We start from the raw sequence: 22,995 nt of genomic DNA, 5'->3' as shown, positions 1-22,995 counted from the left end.
CAAATAAAAAGCTATTTAACAAATACTTTATATTTTCTTATTGTACAACTTATTATTATCATCGTTATCGCCAACTTATTTCTATGGCAAATTTACAAGCTATGCGTTTTTAATTTCCGCTTTCGATCGCTGTTCGCTTTTCGCGCTCATCGTATATAAGCGCCCGCATGAGCTCATTTAATTTTTGCTTCTTCATTTATTGTTTTTGTTTTCTTCTCCATTTTACTTGTTTCCTATTTATCATTTACTCACATCGTAGGTGTGGTGGTACCGTTATAAATGTATGTATACTATCTGCAGCCGTGTGCGGTAACAACAAGTCCAATTTGTTGCCTTTTTTGCAAAACTACAAGAAGTAGCGGAAGAATCTCGAAAAGTCAATAAAATGTGGTTCACGCTCCACAACTGTAATGCAATCTCCAGCAAATATGTGATAGCAATTAGCTGCTTTTTTCGCTGTACATTATAAATACAAATGTATGTATGTACATAAATACATATATACGTACAAATAGACATACATACATATAATGCGAATAAATACCGCTGGAAAAGCTCGTGAGGGCGTGATAAAAATATGTGCTACAAACGTCTAATATTGATAAAAATGCTAACGAGCTACCATATGTACCTACATGCACACATACTAGTTATGTATCAGCGCCCTAAGCAATAGCTACAACTCCGTACAATATATCAGTTTCAGATGTGTTGTAATTAAAAACGCTTCGTATGTTAGATGTTGAACACTTTTCAATTACTCACTTCTGCAGATTCTTTAAAGCTCGTGCAATATTTACCATGTACCTATATATGTACATATGTATGTGTGAGTGTTGGAGTTCATCGGCATGTTTTCATCAGGGAAATTTTTGTAGATGTCTAAGCTGTTTTCATGTCATTGTGAGTCGATGATTCATCTCACACGTACAAATTGTTAGAAAAAACAGCGTAACTGTAAAATAAAACAGGAAAAAAACGTTAATTTCGGCACCGAAGCTATAATACCCTTCACAAATACAATGGTTCCTTACAAGAACTTGATTCCGATATTTCAATTTGTATGGCAGCTACATGATATAGCGATCTGATCTAAACAATTTCTTCGGATAATACATTGTGGCTTCAAATAGAAACTCGTGCCAAATTTCGTGAAGATACTTTGTCAAATGAAAAAGTTTTCCATACCAGCACTTTACTCCGATTGTTCAGTTAATATGGCAGCTATATGCTATAGTCATTCGATCTATACAATTTCTTCGGATATTATATTCTTGCCTTAAATAATAAAGAGTTTGCCATACATGTTGATCATTTTTGTATATATGTATTTTATAGGGTCTCCGCCGTTTCCTTATGTGTGTTACGAACTTCGTGGCAAACTTAACATACCTTGTTCAGGGTATAATTAAGTCTGAAGTAATCAGGTAGGATACCCCGTTTACCCCGCGCAAATCGGAAACGAGTTGTCATGTTGCGTTCTAGTAGAATGTATGAGATCTACTGTATCGAAAGATTTCTTTCTGATCATTGACCAATAGGCATTCATGCCCTAAGGCTGAAAATCCAGTCGAACTCAAATTGTCAAAGTTGGAAGGAAGAAGGGGAGGTGGAAACATTTAGATACTTTCCAACTTTTGCAACACTGAGGTTGTAAAATCTCCGCAGTCATACCAGTAAGTCAGTGAACCAGGAAACATAGCCGAAACTAGCATTAGTCGCCTCAACAAATTTTTGATCTCGGCTCAAAGCGCTTCGTAGATTTATGAAGGTCTTCATTATAATTTTAAAGGAGTTCTACGTACCACAACGGACCGGCGTTATAAGCTATCCAAGTAGGTTCCCTATTAGCATCGAACATATAACCTAACCTAACCTAACAATATATAAAATCTATTTGCTAGTGGTAGATATTGTAGTTTAGTTTAGCTTACTTTAGTAATTGTAGTTAGATATTAAAATTAACGTTTGGTACATAAATTCATACATGAAGTTCAAAAATATAGTGATTAGGGTAATATCGTGTACTTGCCACGTGCCTGAAACTATTAAGATGTTAACTCATGTGGACTCATTTTGATACGATTATTAAGAGTAGTCCATTTAGCTTCAATCAATATTATAGCATTTGACAGCTGCCAAAATACTTTGATTTTAGTTGTGACAACTTTTGTGCCATTAAAAGGTCAATAATTGCTCCTTGTAGCAGCATAACAAAATTCTAAGGTCTTTGTCAAAAATAATAGGGGAAATGAGCGCTCATTCTGACCTAATAGATGTTTGCTTCATTTCGGTATCAAAGTATGTGTTTGAATCGTCAAGGATTGTAAGGCAACTGACAATATTATAAAATATGAAATTTTCGGACTTGGTTGTTATACTATCGCAACTTGTTGCTATAGATTATAATAGTTTTGTTCACATAACGGTTGTTTGTATCACCTAAAACTAATCGAGTTAGATATAGGGTTATATATATATATAAATGATCAGAATGAAGAGACGAGTTGAAGTCCGGATGACTGTCTGTCCATCCGCCCGTCCGTCCGTGCAAGCTGTAACTTGAGCAAACATTGAAATATATTTATTAAACTTGATACACATATTTCTTAGTACAGTAAGACGGTTGGTATTGCAGATGGGCGTAATCGGATGACTGCCACGCCCACAAAACGCCATGAATCAAAAACAAATAAATTGCCATAACTACGCTCTACAATAAGATACAAGACTGATTCTTGGTATGTAGGATCACATTAGAGAGGGGAGTCTGCAATTTTAATTTTTTTTAAGTGGGCGTGGTCCCGCCCCCTTATAGATTTATTGTGCATATCTCCTAAGCCGCTAAAGCTATAATAACAATATTTATTGAGAGAAAATGGGTGAAATTGGGTGACAACCCCGCACACTCCCCATATAACGGTACTGTTAAAAACTACTCAAAGCGCGATAAATCAAGCACTAAACACGCCAGAGACATAAAATTCCAAATTCGGTATATAATATTCTACTCATATTTCTATATTATAGTGCGAATATGGTCGAAATCGGATTACAACCACTCCTATTTCCCATATAACACTATTTAAAATTCCATCTGATTTTTTCACTTTCCGTGAATAATGCTTTTAATGTATGCCACCTTGTGACAAAAATTGTCTAAATCGAACCAAAACTGTTCAAGCCCCTAGGTACTGAATATGTGGACTCCACATGTAATTTTGAAGAGACGCGGTTCCTATAAAGTCGTCTCATACCATCCCAGAGATAAAATTTTATGTCTCTGGCGAGCTTAGTGCTTGATTTATCGCGCTTTTAGTAGTTTTTAACAGTACCGTTATATGGGGAGTGGTCGGAGTTGCCACCCGATTTCAACTATTTTCACACCGTCAATGTAATTGCTAAAAACATTTGCTTCCAGTGAATTTTGTTATTATAGCATTAGCGGTTTAGGAGATATGCACATTAAACCTATTAGAGGCGGGACCACGCCCACTTAAAAAAAAAATTTTAACTGCAGATGCCCCTCCCTAATGTGATCCTGTGTACCAAATAAGCTTAGTTATGGCAATTTATTTGTTTTTGATTAATGGCGTTTTGTGGGCGTGGCAGTGGTCCGATTACGCTCATCTGCAATACCAACCGTCTCACGGTACTAAGAAACATGTCTACCAAGTTTCATAAAGATATCTCAATTTTTACTCAAGTTACAGCTTGCACGGACGGACAGACGAACAGACAGTCACCCGGATTTCAACTCGTCTCTTCATCCTGATCATTTATATATATATAACCCTATATCTAACTCGATTAGTTTTAGGTGATACAAACAACCGTTAGGTGAACAAATCTATTATACTCCGTAGCAACAAGTTGCGAGAGTATAAAAATTGTAAATATATGTATATATAATAGGGTGGAGCGAAAAAAAATTTTTTTTTTTTTGATTAGGCTGAGGGTAAAATCTGTAGATTATAAAAAGAGAAAACTTTTGGACAAAAAAATTTTTTTTTTAACATCTACTCAGTTTTAACGTAAATTTTCGAGTAAAATTTTTTCATTATTGGAGTTTTAAAAAAAAGTCTTAAACGACAACATGTTTTCCTTAAGCGTTTAAATAAATTTTGAGTCAAAAACCGTCACATTCGGTAGATTTTATATAAATGTAAAGAATTTAAACGAAAAATAATTTTTTCTTATCCAAAAAAACTATAATATAATATATAATCTCCAAAAAACCATAAAAACTTTAAATTCTAACAACAAATTTGTACGCTAAACAAAGTGTATTAAGTTTGTCACGAAGTGTGTAACACCCAGACGTAACGACTCACAAAATTACCGAGCGTGCTTTTGCAAGTAAATTACGGACCTACGTAGTACAACCCCTACAATCCACATAAATTCTTATAAAGAAATGTTGATTTATATAAAATAACTGAAAGCATCTCTACTCTAGACTTTATTATATAAATAATATATTTCCATTATATTAATAATTTTTTAAAATGTTATAAATATATATTTATTTGTTATTTTCTTGAATTGCAGATTATCGTTGAACGTTTAAAAATAAATATACACATTGGATTCGTAATTATAAATCTGATAAGAAACATTAAAAGGTATGGCAAAAAATAATTAAAAGTTATTGGCATTTTTACAACATTTGAAAAGAACACCATGACCACCCTACTGTCACAACTCTATTGTACATATTTATGTTGCAATATATAAATGCATGTGAACTTTTATATAATATATGAAGTTATCAAAACTATTTTTTATGAAAAATTTTATACAATATGTATTAAAAAACTACTATATCGAAGCCATTTACCGTTAAATATTTCATTTATGTATATATGTATTTTATACTTATAGGCATGTGTGTCCCGTACGTATTATTTTTAATTCATTTACCATAATCTGCTTATAGTGAAATTTCAGTCGAATTCATTTGCCTTAATTACTTTTTCCTTTCAGCATTAAAAAGTGTGAATGCAATTTTCACTTTAACGCCAAATTAATAATCACTGAATTGTTAATTAATATTGAATAAACGCACCAATAATGTCATTTTACTTGGTGAATTTAATGAATGAGTACACAAATAACTTATTTCTCTAAATGAATTCGGGAAAAACAAAAAAAGGAAGGGCTAATCTTAAGTGTAACCGTACGCTTGATGCTCTCGCAAAGATCAAAGCCGGGAAAATACTTTCAATTGAAATTCAACATTCATTATTTGACGAAAGAGTGAAAAGAATATAATCATCTAAAATACTGAATAAAGTCAGCTAAAGTTTACAATGAGTAGCGCTATTTGATTGAAAAAAGGGCAACGAAAAAATTTAAAGGAAGATATTAAGAGATCACAGTAATTCACTTAATGCACCAAGGGAATCGCATGTAAAATTTGGCTTGCATTCACTTGTTCATTGTTTGTACATAGATACCGATATTTATTAGTATGCAGTATGCACGATTCGTACTGGCCGCTAAGGGGTACACCTCTTTCGGGACCACGCCCAGTCAGGAGTATCGTCCCAAGTTGGACTTGCGGCGCAGTACGCCTACGTACTAAACCCTGAACTCCGTCACCTGCAGCTTTGGTGAAAGACCCTGCGGTACCGCCGTTAGGCATTTTATCGCAGGGTCAGCTTAGCCTTTTGGCTCACGTCATTTGTTCGCTATTCGCGGCTCAAGCTTCACTGCTTCTCTGTCTATCGGCTCTTCTCAGCTCTTGGATTATCAGAGCTGTCGTCTTTTCCATAATGCTCCATACATGTCTCGATTCCAACATATAAGGCACTATATTATCTGGAGTTATTTGGTCTGCCACTTCTTTTTCCAGATTCTGTCTTTCTTTTGAAAATTTTAGGCAGTGAAAAAAGATATGCATTGCATTTTCGATGATACCACAAAAGGAGCAAGCGACTTCATTGTCATGTCCGTACTTTTGCAAGTACTCTCTCACCTATGCCCTGTTAGGAACTGCGTCATATAGAAGTCAGTTTCCCAATGTTTTCTTTCCATCCATGCTTGTACATTACCAATTAATCGGTGCGTCCATCTCCCCTTGACTGATGCGTTCTGCCAATGCCATTATATCTGGTGGCATTATTCCTGATATAATGTTAACAGCTTCATGTGACACCGTACGAAATACACTGAGGGTTCTGATGGCACTCAACCGGCATACCGTTTCTGCCATTCTGGCGTATGTTTTTTGTATTAACGCTGGTCCCCATACAGGTACGGCATACATTATGATTGACTAGCTAACCTTAGCCATGAGCTGCTCTGTTTTGGTCCTCCAATGTTGGCCATTATTCTGTTTAGGGCCGCATTCACACGGGCGGCTTTTTCGCAGACTTTCTCGATATGGACTTTATAACTTAGTCGTGCGTCTATCATTATCCCCAGATACTTCAAAGATGTTTGTGTCGAGATGTTATGCCCATCTATACTAAGAGAAATCGTCTCCAGTTTTTTTCTGCTTGTAAGAAGCACTGCCTCAGTTTTTTGTTCCGCAAGTTGAAGTTTTACGCTTGCTAGCCACTGCTTTATCTGTTGTACTGTATCACTAAATATATTTTGGATTTGGTGTAGTTCTTTAGCTACTATTGTCACTGCAATGTCGTCGGCATATCCGATTATCTTTACTTCTTTAGGCAACGGGAGACTCAGTATACTATCATACAGTACGTTCCACAGGATCGGACCCAATACGGAGCCTTGTGGTACCCCACCCGTGACTTTATATTTTTTTGGTCCGTCTTCTGTTTCATAGAGCAGCAGCCTGTCAGTGCCTCTTGTTTTCTAGTGATTGCAGTATATGGGGCCAGCTGGCCGAATTAAACGCGTTTTTTACATCGAAAGTAATGACAGCGCAGTATTGCTTTTTGCCGTACATTCACCTATCTCCTTCAATGGCTTTTTCTGCTATCTCTGTCAGCTTCTTGATTGCATCAACGGTTGAGCGTTTTCTGCGAAAACCATATTGGTTGTCGGATAGGCTGCAAGTTTCCCTTTCCAGGTGATCTTCTAAGCGGGCGCAGATTAGTCGCTCCAGGATTTTTTTCATTGTACCGATCATGCAGAGTGGTCGATAAGAGCTCGGTTCCCCTGGCGGTTTGTTCGTCGTTGCATTTTCCATATCTTTGGGAGGACACCTTCTCGCAAGCATCGTGTATATAACGCCGTGAATGGATTTGTGTTAAGTTTTACTGCGAGTTTAAGAGCCCTGTTTGGAATACCATCCAGTCCTGGCGCTTTAGAATTTCCGAACCGCTCCACCGCTTGTAGTACTTCCATGTCATTGACCTCTGGCGCATCTGTGGCTTCTGGCTCTTCAAGGCTTAGAGCTCTACTTTCTTGGTTTTGTGTAGGAAACAGTGTGTACCTTTTGGAGTAATGAGGAAGAGGTAGGTGCTGGCCCTTTGCCCCCTCCAAACCTTGACATTACGATTTTATACACTTCGCCCCAGGGGTTCTCGTCTACTTTGTCACATAGAGCTTTGAGCAGGCATTTTTGCTCTGTCTTATCGCCTTTTTTAGCTTGCTTCGTTTTTTCTTGAAAATGTCACGGAGTACCGTATATTCGCCTTTTCCTTGGTTCCGCTGACATAGGCGCCATGCTTTGTGACAATCGCTTCTCAGTATTTCGATTTCACTGTTCCACCAATATGCCGGCTTTCTCCGAGCAGTATGTTTCTTTTTGATCATGGCGGCATCGCAAGCTTTAGTAATATGATGAACCAGAAGTTTGGCCTGCTGGTCTACGTCATTAGTTTCATTGAGGTTTTCGTCAAGAATAAATTGGAAAACATCCTCGTCCAGTGTTCCGATCCTCCATCCTTTGGCCTGTATTTTTTGTTGGCAGATGTTCCTTCTTGGCCGTTCCATGTCCTTGTTGATATTTATCACGTCAGCCACGTCCTTTCTTCTCAAAAGTGTTTTGTGTCCCTTTGTTCAACAGTACAACGTCTAGCAGACCGAAGGCTTTGGGCAATGTACTGCCTCTGCGGTTAGTGGCTCTGCTTCCCCATTCTAGAGCCCAGACATTAAAGTCCCCTGCAATTATGTTAGGTGTGGTTGTCATTGCTTCTTTCACAACTTCGTCCAGTATTTTTTCGTAGTCAGTATGCGATATACTTGGCGGTATGTAGCAACTGTAAAAATAAATCCTACATATTTTATCCCGAGTGAAGTACGCATTTTGCGTGAGTGGTTTGTCTTGTATCACTTTATCTCCACATGCCCATATTGCAACCTTATTGGTGGTATCTGAGATCCACGTGTTAGTGCCTTTATTTTTATATTGTTCACAAATTATTGCTACGTCAATATTGTTTTCATACGCCGTTTGCGTTAAGAGATCCTGAGCTGCCTCGCAGTGGTTCAAGTTTATTTGCAGGATCTTCACTTCTTAGTTTTACTACATGCTGCTGTGAAGATGGGGCATCTTCGGCTTCCTATTTGGTGGTCAGTGTTCGTTCTCCCACTGTTTTTGCACGCAGTACAAAAAGGTTTGTTAGTACAAGTTTAGGCCCGGTGGCCCGCTTCTCCGCATTTAATACAGCACTGACTCCTGTCTTCCGTATTGTTGCATGCTTTCGCCATGTGTCCATATTCCAAGCATCTAAAACATTTCCTCAGTTGTGGCTTTTCTCTCATTCTGCATACTGTCCAGCCGATCTTTATCTTTTGCGCCTGCAATAGATATTTTGCTTCTTGCACCGGAAGATTTATCATTGCTTTTTGGGTACCTGCATAGGCCGCTCTGATGCTTTTTATTGAAGTGTCGTTGAAAAGACTAAACTCTTTAATTTGAAGACGGATCGCATCTGCAATATCCTCTTTCGTAGTGATATCGTCCATGTCACTCACCTCCACTGTTGTCTCCTGTTGCAGTGTTCTAATTTGCGCCTGGTCGCCTAGTATTTTTCCTATGTCCTCCTTGTATCCTTCAGTGCTTCCTGTTTGTGTCTTCTTTAGTTCATGAAAAATCTCTCCTTTGGCTGTCTTCTTGTGTGTTTGTACACATATGTATGCACATGCTCACTTTACAGATTTATCTAACTTTATCAACTGCATAAAGACTTTTAGATGTTAAATTACGTTTATCACGTTTTGTAAATCCTCAATAATTTTGATATATTTTTTTTATTCTAATGTTTTCCCCTATAGAAATAAAGATAAATTGAATCGTAACAATAATATAAATAAATTTCTTAACTTAAATTCAAATCTGTCACTAACTATCCTCTTGCTTTGTTTCTGATAACAAAACCAATATAATCTTATTTCGAAAGTCAAACCAATAATATCTGAATTCGTGACTACATTTTTTTATTTCGATAAAATGAAAACAGCAACAATAATTGGATAAGGTTATGTGTCTCTTAAAATATTAATATTTCCGTCTCACCCTAATGTAAAAATGTAGCACTTTATTTCATCCCTATTCATATTAACTGCCATACTTGCATGTACATAACATATGCTTCTACTTTTCACCAGATATTTTCTTCATCACCACAGACCCCACTCGCTGTCTTGTGAAACCTCGGTATTAAAACGTGCTCTGCACAATTAAGTCACAAGAGTGAGCAAGTGGCAGAATGAAATTTATTAACTAATAATTGTACGTGTAGACTTACACATACACATACACCCACACACACGTAAAAGGAGAATACAAGCAAATAAAAACAGTTTCATTGAGGGGGTAGCGCGATTAGCCGTGTCGTGGCACCGGCGACGCTGCCACTGTGTCATCTTGTCACACGAGTGCCATTTGTGGCAGTGACAAATGTGCGGGCGCCAAACGGGCACAAGGTCATTTTAATAATTCGCACATTGATGCTACTGCGCAGCGATGCGCTGATGCTTAGTGCTTAACAATTTTGTTTTGCCACTTAAATAAATATTTATGCAGCATAAACTATTAGCGAATCGCGAAATTTGCGTGGCCAGCTAAAAATAACAAAACAATAAACCGCTGTAATGTTTATACTTTTTTTTTAATTTTTCACGATTTCTTATGGAATCACGCAGTGGGCACACTCACTTGCATTGCTGCTGAATCACTTTCGCTTCACGCGTTGAAGAAATGCGCCATAGTAATGCTTAGCTCTATATCTATATCTATTTATAATATATATATGTATATGTATATACATATATCAGAGGCGGATGAACACGTGTGGGGGCTGGTTGGGTCACTTTGGGTGTCAAAACCCCCCCAAAATCGGAGAATGATAGTTCGGTAATAATAAAGGATTAACGAAAAATTTATATTATGGGAAATATCAGTAAAAATCTTCAACATTTATTTTATTTTATAAGATAAAATTGATATACTTAGGTATTTAATTCTTTTCTTCACTCATGCTAGTGACAAACTTTTATTCATTTTAATTCTCTACGTATGCAAAAAATTATCTCTATTCCCGATTTTTACTTTCAAGTCAGTACCAAAAATAACAAGGATTTCGGAGCTTAGTTTACGGTAATTATCATACTACTTGCATCATAAACTCAGAGCGCGGAAAATAATTTTAATTGAAATTCAGAAGAATTTACGAAGTAACATCAATTTTAAATAAAATGTGTTGGAAGGAAAATGTTTTGAGTAAAACCCTCTCCAGAAAAAATTCTGAACCCGCCACTGATACATCTACTTATACATCGGGCACTAGATTATCTGTTAATAAAACTATTCTTTTTTTCAATGGATATTAGATGAAACTCCAAATATAACTGATGTTCCTTGCCTTGAGTTTCGGTTTGAACTGGATTAACACAAACAGCCATTACTCTTAAAATTATTAAATTTTTTTTCAAATTTCTGTCAAGTCAAGTCGAAACTTGCTTTATAAAATAAAATAATTTACTGTCTGACTACACCTAACCCCCTAAATGCGACTCATACGCATTGGCATTTCAGATATGAATGCGAAAATCTAATTATACATAATTTACTTAAATAGAATAACAACAATTTGCGGCAAGTGGCACCTTTGCGTAAATGCTACGCCTACGCCAACACTCGAGAATGCCTTCGTACTCAACCGTAGCATTGCGGCAAATAGTGCACACATGCACTCACATAGTATAGTTGTAGATGATGATGATGATAAATGCAACGGTGTATAACTGGCAACATGCAATCACTTACTCGAGTGTGCTACCATACTCTTACTTGCCTGCATGCTCTTCGGCTGCCACACAGTCAGATTGAGTGCGCCATCGCAGGCAATGAAAACTACACGCAACAATTAGTGCAACACGTTCGCTCACCTTGTAGACATTGTCCACACACATTCTAACCAATGGGGGTTTTTTGTTGTTACTGCTTTGTTTGTAAACAAGCGACCGCACACAAAGCCACAAAGCTTAAGCCTTCAGCTGTGACGGCCGGAGATGTCCTGTTGCACGCCCGCACCCTTGAATGCATGGAAAAGCTGTTGCACTCACGCTACACACGAGTTAGCTGATTCAGGCGAGCACTCACGAACATACCATGTAGTGGCTATTTATGACAGGGGCTTTATTTTTTTCAACTTTTCGTATGAAGGAAAGAATTGTATAAAGCATTTTTCATTTCGAAGTCTGGTTAACAAAATATTAAACACTTGTTCTGTATCTAAAGTGAAATATCACAGCGTAGACTGAAGAATATTCTTCAAGAATACGCTATCAGATTTAATATGACGAAATCAACTCAAATCTGCCTAGCGAAATGATTAGACTTTTAAATCAAGGAAGAGTGCAAAAATAGGCAGCTTCCAAAACGTCTTGTCGAACACCTTACTTACTTATTTTAAAAATTAGTTTTAGAAAAGACAGACATATATATCAATAAAAAGCATGTCATAGATTGTTCTCAGAGATAGGCCAACCCTAATTCAACTACTCTGTTTCTATAATAATATTTTGACGCGACGTCATTTTAAGTGGCACATCTGGGGTGAAATTGATAAATAAACGATTTTTTCATATTTCGATAGGTTATATCTTTAAAAATAACTTATTAAAATTTTAAATTACCACATTTAGTTTCGGGTTTACAACCTTCTAAAATGTAGCCGTTTAGTTCAATCAGATCCAACAGTTTATCTTTAAAAGCGTTTTTCTCAAAACTACATTTTTCATATTTGCTGTAGTAATTGCTCGGAGACAAATGTTCCTAAAATGACCAAAACGGGTAAAATGAAACATTTTTTTAATAACGTCGCCATTTTGTAAATTTTTGACTTGTTTAGAGGAGGTCGGATTAACTACAGTAGGAACTTTTTTAGCGCCGTCGGGGATCGCGTGAAACTCGAAAAATATTTAATTCTGTTCGACGTTATAATTTTTCACTTTGAACTTTTTTGTAAAAAAACGCTTTATTTGGCTACTTAAAGTTTTTCGGTGTCTTGGAATTATGTGCAGTACAATGCAAGAACAAAGGTGTTCGTTCAATAACTGAAGAAGTCGTAATAGAGCAAGTACGAGTATTTATAATTATTTCAAAATTAGAGGTCGACATAATCGCCCAGCAAAGTCTTCAACTCAAGCAACCAAGGATCGGTCTCGTACCATGTGGAAATTCTAATGGATAATGCGCATCCCCAGAGACGCCATACAGTGCGTACCGAAGACACTCTGTGGAGTATCAAAGAAGACCCGAATGAATCCATTCGCCATAGCGCGCAACAATCGGAGCTGTGCCTACCCACTTTATGTAAGATTTTGCTGAAGGATTTGAGTTTGCGGGCCTACAAATTCCAACTCGTGCAAGAACTGAATCCGAACGACCATGCGTGTTGTACGGTCGGTGAATGGGCCCAAAAAGAGATGGCCACCGATCCCGATTTTCGCAAGAAAATTTTATCCCGCTATGAATCTCACTTTTGGTTGAATGAGTATGTTAATAAACATAATTGTCGTGCTCTATGGGTAGACGGAATCATTGGTCCATAAGAAATCAAGCCGGCCATAATGTTACAGTCAATTCAAAACGCTATAGAGTCATGATTTATGACTTTTTCGTGCTTGAATTGGAGGATGTTGATGTGAGCGATGTGGTTCCTACAAGGCGGCGCTACATGCCATATAGCCAACGATAAAATCAATTAATTAAAGGTAACTTTTCGTAGCGCATTCGGAATCAAGTGCTTGTATAAGAACATTTTTTATTTGACGTAATATCTTCACGAAATTTGTTCATGAGAGCACTACACTAGAGTATATAACTGCCATATTAACTCAACGTTCGGAATCAAGTGCTTGCATGGAAAACCTTTTCATTTGACGAGACATCTTCACGAAATTAGGCATGATTTATTGTTTGAGGCAACAATGTGTTCTCCGAAGAAATTGTTCACATCAGATCAGTATATCATATAGCTGTCATATAACTGAACAATCGGAATCAAGTTTTTGTAAGGAACCTTTGTATTTGTGAAGAGTATTATAGCTTCGGTGCATTCCAATTTAATGTTTTTTCTTGTTTAATATTAAATTAAATTGCCACTGGCGCAACACAAACTGTATCCGATTTGCCATTTCTCTGCTCGCTATCTTTGCTCTGCTCTTTTCTCAAAAAATTTACATAATATAAGAGAACAAACACAAAGTCATCCAGTTGAATTCAAGACTAGAGACTATGTGCACATTACTTTAAAGTGTTGTTACCTTTTTCAATATATTACCAATCGAATAATTTTTTTATTCGATTCGCCATCCTCCAATGCTTGTAGAGTCGAGAGCTGCATTAAATATGTATATGTATTGTACATATGTTTATATGCCTTTGTACCAAAGTGGCGATGCTACTAACACAAAGAGTACCAGCAGTTTCGTCAGGCATCCATTGCTGTTGTAACTACAGTGACGCACACACTTTCTAACGTACATATATCTAAGTTGTAGCTGTATTGCAAGTGTGCAACGGACTTGTCCGCCGGGATGTTGCACCATTTTCATGCGAAAGTGTGATTTTTTGCGCTTTCCGCGCAGCTGCTTGAGAGTGTGTAAGTGTCGCTGCTGTTGCAAAAAAGCAAAACAGTTTCAGTGCAAATATGATTGTTATATGTGAAGGCACAAGTAAGCATTTTTATGCGAATTTACTCCATGACCCAGTGGCACAACAGTAGTTAACAGACAAAGTGCCAATTCCGGTTTATTTTCCAGAGAGCGAAGCAGGGCACAGTAGCAGATAATAATGTAGGGAATAAAGAAATTCCAGCAAAAGGGTTGTTTTACAGTTATTTTCTGTTTGTGTGTGGGACAATTGCATGTTCTTAATGCGATCAATATATTGAAACAATTTAATACGAACAAATAAGGAAAAGCTAACCTCGGGTGTAACCGAACATTTTATATTTTGCAATTTACACTGATATAATCAGGAGAAATTCTTTCTATTTAACATAGTGAATATAAGAGGACAAAGTCAACCAAATAAACGGATGTCATTATACTAGGGATAGGAGGCTTTAGCCCTTGGCTTAATTCGATTCATATTCAACAATAAACCACGTTTTTTAAAGAGTCTTTACGCTATAAATGGTATAAACTCAACTGGAAGTTCGAAAATCTTTCTATCAGATATATGGGGCTTGGAAATTTATTGAACCGATGTTATCTATTTTAGGCAACACTATAGACTATTTCAAGAAAATAATGTTTAAGGTACCTCACAGATTACCGATATTTGGGATATTAAAAAATCAGTCATAAGCCTGAGGTCCACATAGTTGGTATCTGGGGTCTTGGAAAAGTTATGGTCCGTTACGACTCTTTATAATTTATAATTTATATATGTATATATATATATATATACATATATATATACATATATATACGTATGTATACGTGTCCTTATCCCGATCTCTAATATAATACATATATATGTATATATCTCCATGTAAATCTCGATTAGTTTAAGCTGTTACAAACAACCGTTAGGTGAACAAAACTATAATACACTGTAGCAACATATTGCGAGAGAATAAAAATATGAAAAAGCGATATTAATAAACTAGTCAATATATTGTATATCATAGGCATTTTTGAAGTACACAATAAATAAAGTGCTTTAAAGTTTCCGGGGTGTATGAATAGTTATTAAATTTGTTTGTCACAAATATGCTTTGGTGGCAAGTCCGACCTTTCAGCCTTTAGTCACGATGTGGTGCTGTAAGCACATACACACATATACGATATACTTGCGGACATACGAGTATACTTTAGTATATACAAGTATGTACTTGTATATTTGAATTTGCGCACGCTTACCCGCACACCCGCTCAAGTTCGCTTGTTTGGGGCTGCTGTGGTTAGCGTGTGTTCACCGGCAAAATTAATATTACATTACGCGAGCGGGCGAACAGCCTCTTTAATGCCTCTAAATGAAAAGTTCATAGCGCCACAATATGAAATTTACACTGACACACACTGTACGTGTATGTGTGTGGATACGTTTGTGTGTTTACGTGCTGCATTGAACTTTGGAATTAAATACATTATTGCTAAAAGATTACGTGCAATGTTGCGAATGGGCCAGCAGCACGTGTGGTGACCCCAAATGTACATAATATTATATATACACGACTCCACAAAGTGTGTATTCGTTTGGCACGTTTATTGCTGCTTAAAAGTTGAAAAATTGTCTTCGCCACGTTTCAATGCGCTCATTTTTTTGCTTTTGTTGTAGTTGTTATGTTAGTTTATACCTTTTTAGTTCCTAAAATCGACACTGGTATGACACATCCTGTAACATTCTTTTAATCCTCTTTCTTTATCTACACATATTTATCTATATACAAGAAAGTGAAGTTAACTGGTAACCGAGTAACTGATAACCTGTCCAATTGTCAACCGGTTACCTGTTTTCCATTGCTGATTTTCTATATAACGAAGTCCTTCGGTCAGTCAGTCAGCATTAGCCTAGTGTTTCCAACTTCTAGGCTATCATGGAACGTGTAATAAACGGCGAACTCTGGCAACTAAAGCTACTACGGATTAAGCAGGTGAATGAGGTATAGGTCTCTCGACAAACGAAATTAACACTTTGTAAACCTATCAAGATGTACTACATTCAAACATTGATAACGGTGAATATCGCATAGATTGTTAAGCTCGGCTTGGGCTTGTCGTTCAGTATTTATAAAATACAGTTTCACAAAAAAGTATATGGAAAAACGATATTTTGAGTATCAATTTGTTTATTTTTTCAACTGGAGACGTTCGTAACTAAATAAAAAAAGGAAAAGCGCTAACTTTAGTTGCACCAAAGCAATAATACCCTTCACAGCGACATTTTTTCATACATAGCATAAAAGAGTATAAAAAGATGATTTTGATTGGTCAGTTTTTATAGCAGCTGTATGCTCTAGCAATCCGATCTGAACAATTCCTTCGAATATTGGTGCGATGGCTTGGATGATAATCCCTGCCAAATTTGGTGAAGATAACTCGGTTGCCATGCATAATACAAATTTTGTTGTAATGCTACCTTGCGACTACTGTACCTCCGCTAATCGCGATACATAATAGGGATATTTTGGTTAATGCACACAAAGAATAGAGATTAAACAAAAATATAATTAAAAGCTCATAATTAAACACAAAAATTAAAGTCAACAAGAAATCAGCATATCCCCTTAGTCTCGCAATTAATTTTTTTATATTTAATAAATTTTACCTAGTTTGCTGCTTCTACACCACCTATGTGGTTAAAACATATTTGTGATATTTGCCATATATTTGGCAAAGCTTTTACTGTCATGCTTCCTTTTTTTGACAGCCGATTCCAATAATTTGTTCTCAACTTACACCAACACTTACTTGTTGTTGGCAACCAAACGGAAATTTGTGGCTTCAGTTATTGTGGAACGACGGATGCTCTGTTCACTTCTCTTATTTCCTTTATTTACGACAAAATTTTTGCGTGCGGTTGTGTACGTGCACATTTCCAGAACTCCTGAGTTCAAAGGGATAATGTCACCGAACATTAGACATTCGCCTGTTTTTGAAGCGCCGAAGCGGAACTGAATAAATGAAAATTGGCACGTGGTAACTTTAAATTGTATTTAAATTTTAAATTAATTATAAAGTAGTTTGTCCTTTTCCATAATAAATCATTTATCTTAAGTAGTTGCGAGCCGTTGGCCTACGTATATAGTTTTTGATTGGGATTTAGGCATCGTTTTGCCACGTCTTAGATGACGTCTACGCTGTAATAGGATTTAGATTCTCTAGTCATTCATAGTAAAATTGATTTTCAAGTTTGTCCATGAATAAGCCAATTAAAACGCTTAAAAATATACCGCATATTTACCAATATCAAGACGGTATAGTATCATATTTTGTTAACAGATTCAATACTATCATTCCATAGCAACAATTAAAAATACTTGTAGGTGACCTTGGGAGTCAGCGGATATTAATTTATTTTCAAATTTTCGTTGGAGCTCCGCAGTAACGAGTCTGGCAATATGTGCAGTTGCTCCTTCTTGCTGGATCCAAACGCTATTGAAAGGGATACGTCTTCGGTGCAGTTTTGGGTGAACAAACTCATCCAACCTCTTTAAATAACGGTGCCTATTGACAGTTACTGTTACACCGTTTTATTAAAAGAAGTATGGCCCGAAAATACACCTTGATGAAACTGCGCACCACACAGTGACTCGTTCTGGGTGAAGTTCCGTCTCGGGAATTATTTCTGCAATTTTGCTTGTTTACATTTCCGTTTAGATTAAAATGGGCCTCATCAGGCATAAATAAGCAATTTATCAAGTTATTGTCCTCTTCGGCCACTTCAATCATTTTGGCGAAATTCGAGGCGAATAGGCAAATGTAGAGGATTTAACCGGCTTGTTATTTGAACTTTGTACGGAAACAGATATAAGTCATCATGAATTGTCCATTGTAATTGCCGTCTACTAACTCCAAGTTCCGCCGATAAGTTGCGAGTCGAAAATTTTGGATTTGCCTTAATCGACGATGCAACAGCCGCCATTGTTTCTTGAACACGAACATACGAATCTTCTGATACTTTCAGATTCGGCAAACATGTTTAACCACCATCCATCTACTCGGGGGAGTGCCGCCAAAATCACGGTTTATTTTTGTAAAACGATACGTGAGCCACCCTGGCACAACAAACTGAGTATAAATCAAGTAACAGCTGTCAAAAAGGCAAACTCCGAGAAAAGTATTACCTCATGGACAACCACACGCCTACAACAATAACTCTTTACTTTAATTTTATGACATTTTTATACCCTGAACAGGGTAATAAATCTTGACATTATAGCATATATGTATATATAATGATCAGCGTAACGAGCTGAGTCGATTTACCAAGTCCGTCATTTGTCGGAATCACCGATATCGAATCTATATAGTATAAAGCTGACTAAAAACTGAACATCGAATGTAAGTTTTTGTAAGGAATTTTGGTTCGTACATATATTTGTGAAGGGTGAAAAAGCTTCGGTGCAATCGAAGTTAACGGTTTTTCTTGTTTAACATAAACTGTATGAGTATTTAATTTACACGGCCTGTCCATACAACGCCTTCCTTTGTGCATTTTCTTCCTCTCAGCGATTTTTTACCACGATTAAATTCATAAGGAAGTTTTCCCTTATATGGATACTAACTTCAACTTTTTCATATAAATACCTTGCAGAAATTGTTGTTTATCGGAAATCAAACTTTTTCTATGGCTTATTTGGTATTTTAGAGCTGAAACTGCAGCGAAGATATTTTCGAAAAATAAGTTTTGAGTTTGTTACCCATCCAGCGTAAAACCTAGCTGGATAAAATTTTACCATTAACAACAAGTCGTCTGATTTTAAGAATATTTTCCAAATTTCCTCTCAAAATAAATTGCGATTTCAATTGCACTATATTGTTAGTTACGATTATTGAAAAGCAACACAAAAATTACTTGCCTTTCTGCATTTAACAATTGTTATCTTATTAAAAAAATTAAGTCGTAAGCCCTTCTACTTGCTTCAGCGTAGTTCCAAAGTAAGTAACTACGGTTTAGTGTTGTGAAAGAAGCCTAACATCGAGGTTATCTTAATAAGCGTGTAGTAATTTATAAATGAAATGAAGATATTTCAGAAAAGTTGTATGAAAAGCGCATAACGCTGTTTTTGTTTTTGTACACAATGTACAAAATATTTCTCTTTTTGGCAATTCTTTGAGTAGAAGAAGCTTGCAGCTTATGTGTGGCGAAAACTGTGAAAATTGCTTCAGTACACATTTCGCTGGCCACTTACATAAAAGCAAGGAAATACAATGCTTTACACATTTTATTAGTTGGCTGTGGTTTTGGACAGCTTAAGTGGCTTAAAGAAAGCGAAAACTATCCCAAGAATGCGACAACGTCCAACGTGCAAATGGATTCAAGCGGACACGTGAGCATTTTAACTGTATATAAGTATGTATGGTTGTATCGTGACCCAGCGAAAGTAAAGCGCTTTTTAAGTTTGCGGTTTTTCTTTGGCGGACTGTTGCAGACACCTTGGCGCAGGGCTGGGGCGTTGTAGCACTTTTCGCAGTTCTCTTTAACACGATTTTCTACTTTTTTGAATGCAAAACTCACCATTGCCCCTAATGTGACCATAAACCAAATTTCTGTATAAATATGTATATACCAATTGTACGATTGTTCATATGTACAAGTACATTTACGTGAATACATTTGCATTCTACTCATATTCAAATGTTGGCATATACGAGTATGTAATACATATCTCGGCAAGTATGTAAGTGAGTATGTCAAGAACGAGGTCAAAAGTGCTGATAAGGCTTTTACGCTCAAGCTGGTATTTTAGTAAAACTCATCAACCAGCGTTGACAGCTGATTTGCGATAATTTTCAATGCTTCAAATATTTGCTCTTGAAAATCTCATATTTTTGCATTTTTATTGCTCTGATGAATTTATTGATCACATAGAAGTAGCTTTTGTGCAGTAATAGGTAGGTAGGTAGAGTGGCTGTCTAACGACGCACCTAGGCCTATAGAAGACCCATTGTGATACCACCGGGACTAATGTTTTCTCACTCTATCGTCTCCTCTCTGAACCAACCTGTGCTCCTGATGAAGCTCATCAGTATAAATAATTTTATATTAGCAACTTCTGATACGTCGTCAAGAAATCCACTACCGATAGTTGCGATTCTTTTCCTATATAGAGCTTTACATTCGCATAGAAGATGCTTTACAGTCTCCTCTTCCTCTACTTCTTGACAGCTTTTACAATAGTCGTTGTAAAGTACACCTAGCCTGCTGGCATGTCTGCCAATTAGACAGTGACCTGTTAGTACCCCAATCAGAGTTCTTATATCATTCCTTTAGAATTTTAATAGTCGGTTTGTACGACTCACGCTCCATTCCTGCCACGTTAGTCTACTGGTTGAGCAGGTTATTGACTCTGCTATATTTATAGCATGTTCGCTGATTAAGTGTTTGCAAGTTGCCAGGGGCATAAAAATGCCCTCTTTTTCAGGGGTTAATTGTAACTCGGTGCCTGTTCTGGCCAGTTCACCTACTTCGCAGTTACCAGGGATATCACTATGCCCTGGAACCCATTGCAGGATTATCGTGAAGTAGGATGTTAGATCCTCTAATAGATCAAGACATTCTTTGACTATCTTTGTTGAGACCATAGGAGACTTGAGTGATTTCAAGGCCGCTTGGCTATCCGTATAAATATATATGCTCCTTGTTGTGAGCACACTTTTTGTCAATACAACAAGGCTTTCTTTGATTGCTGTGATCTCCGCCTGGAAAACACTGCAGTGGTCTGGTAAGCGAAAGGCGATTTTGGTGTCTAAAGTTGCGAAGAAGACACCACCTCTCACTCGATTATCTAGTTTGGATCCATCCGTGTAGATGCTAATTCCTATATTCCTGGATTCCTGTCCACCTAGTCCCTTTCCCACTTCTCTCTGGTGGGGAAGGCAGCATTGTGGACGGAATTTAACTTCAATTCTATTGGATTGTAGAAATTCGTGGTTTTGGGTAGATCTAAGTATTCTAGAATGCCCCTTGTTTCAGGCGACTAATTGGGAGGATTCCCTTAGTCTGAGAGAACAGTTCTGTTGGCAGTAAATGTATAATGACGTTTAGAGCCTGACTTGGCGTTGTTCTAAGTGCTTTCCATTATTGGCCACCATACCAATATACCGTATGTCATGATTGGTCTGACAACTGCTGTATAGAACCAATAAGCTATCCGAGGCGTTAGCCCCCATTTGGAGCCCACCATCCTTTTACAAGTGTAGAGTGCTGTGGCTGCTTTCTTCACCCTAGCATCCAAGTTTTGTTTCCATTAAAGCTTCCTGTCTAAGATTAGTCCTAGGTAGCTTGCCTTATCTCCAATTGTTAGTTCGCAACCATTTAGTACTTGCGCCGTAACTACTGGAGTGTTATGCTTTCTGGTAAACAATACTAGCTCTGTCTTACCAGCATTTAAGTTTAATCCGCACGATACAGCCCAACGGTTTATATCGTCCAGGATCTTTTGCCTAAGGTTTGCGAGAGTATTAGGGAATTTACCTCTAACCGATACTGCCACATCGTCAGCGTAGGCCACAACATGTACCCCCTTCTTCTCTAGATCCCACAGCAACTTATTCATTGGCAGGATCTAGAGAAGTGGGGATAAAACGCCTCCTTGGGGTGTACCCCTTTGGATGGATGTGCACATCGTTGACGCTCCCAGCTTTGAAATTATTGACCTGCTCGTGAGCATTTGTTCAATTAATTTTCTGAGAGGTTCAGAGATGTACAGATCCTTAAGCGCGCTCAGTATGGCCCTAGGCTGGATGTTATTGAAGGCTCCTTCTATATCTAAGAAGGCAATTAGAGTGTATTCTTTAACTTCTAGATATTTTTCAATCTCCACCACAGCAGAGCTCAGCGCTGTTTCTGTGGATTTTCCTTTAGAATACGCATGTTGTGAACCAGCCAACTTGTCTGGTTTTAGTTTGTTTCTTATATGTAGTTCTATTAGCCTTTCCAACGTTTTTAGAAGGAACGAGGAGAGACTAATAGGTCTAAAGTCCTTTGGATTTATATGCGAGCTTTTGCCTGCCTTAGGTATGTATATTACCTTGACTTCCCTCCAAAGCGAAGGGATATAGTTTAATTGCAGCGACGTTAAGAATAGTAACTAGCCAATCCATTATGTAATTGTGCGACTGCTGTAATTGAGCCGGGAATAGACCATCTGGTCCTAGTCGCGACGCTTCCGCCGTATTCTCGATATCATTACAAAAAGATTTCCAAGAATTTCTTTTTGCTCTCCTAACTTTCTTCTTGTAGGACCTAAGGAGGTTGTAGTAATAATCCCAGGCTGACTCGCCTTGGGACTGCTTAGCTAAATTGAACTGCTTTCTGCATTCTTTCTGTAACTTTTTAAGTTCGAGAGACCACCAGGGTGGCCTAATTCTACCTCTACTTCGTGTTATTGGACAAGTCACTTCTAACGCTTGCCGGCAAGATTCAGTGAATTGATCAGCGAGGATGTCGAGATCCTCCTTACTATTTGGCTGAAACGGCGTAATCATAGGGATACGTTTTTTTAGCTCTTACATGTGCACCTGCCAGTTCGTTTTCCTATGATTCCTGAAGTCCATGCCTCTATCGGCCCTTTCTTCTAATATACATTCAATATATCGGTGATCCGAAAAGGAATGTTCTTCGAGGACTCTCCATTGGGTTACCCTGTCAAATAGTACTTCCGACACAAGTGTGATATCCAGTACTTCTTGTCGGTTTCTTGTAATAAATGTTGGCGTACTTCCCTTATTACACAACAGTAGCTTAGTGCCTAGTAGGTAATTGAAGAGACACTCACCTCTGTCGCTGACATCTGCCCCAGACTGTGTGATGCGCGTTTGAGTCGCATCCAAGTATGATCATGCTCCTCTTTTACCATCAGAGGGGGAACCAACTTCTCCTCGTACGGCATA

The 22,995-nt window shown here is 37.4% G+C and overlaps 1 protein-coding gene across 1 annotated transcript in view; it reads left to right on the top strand.

Moving 5' to 3' along the window:
* The window catches only part of LOC106621726 (MAP/microtubule affinity-regulating kinase 4), a 60,709-nt gene that overhangs the window by 15,649 nt on the left and 22,065 nt on the right, over positions 1-22,995 (top strand). Inside the window, exon 2 of the mRNA XM_036373727.2 lies at positions 4,552-4,625. The gene's annotated coding sequence lies outside the window, so the exon portion shown is untranslated. The remainder of the gene's footprint in view (positions 1-4,551; positions 4,626-22,995) is intronic.

Source organism: Bactrocera oleae, chromosome 3 (assembly GCF_042242935.1).
Source record: "Bactrocera oleae isolate idBacOlea1 chromosome 3, idBacOlea1, whole genome shotgun sequence".
Classification (NCBI taxonomy): domain Eukaryota; kingdom Metazoa; phylum Arthropoda; class Insecta; order Diptera; family Tephritidae; genus Bactrocera; species Bactrocera oleae.
Note: the sequence above shows the minus strand (reverse complement) of the source record. Positions and strands in the feature narration are given on the sequence as shown.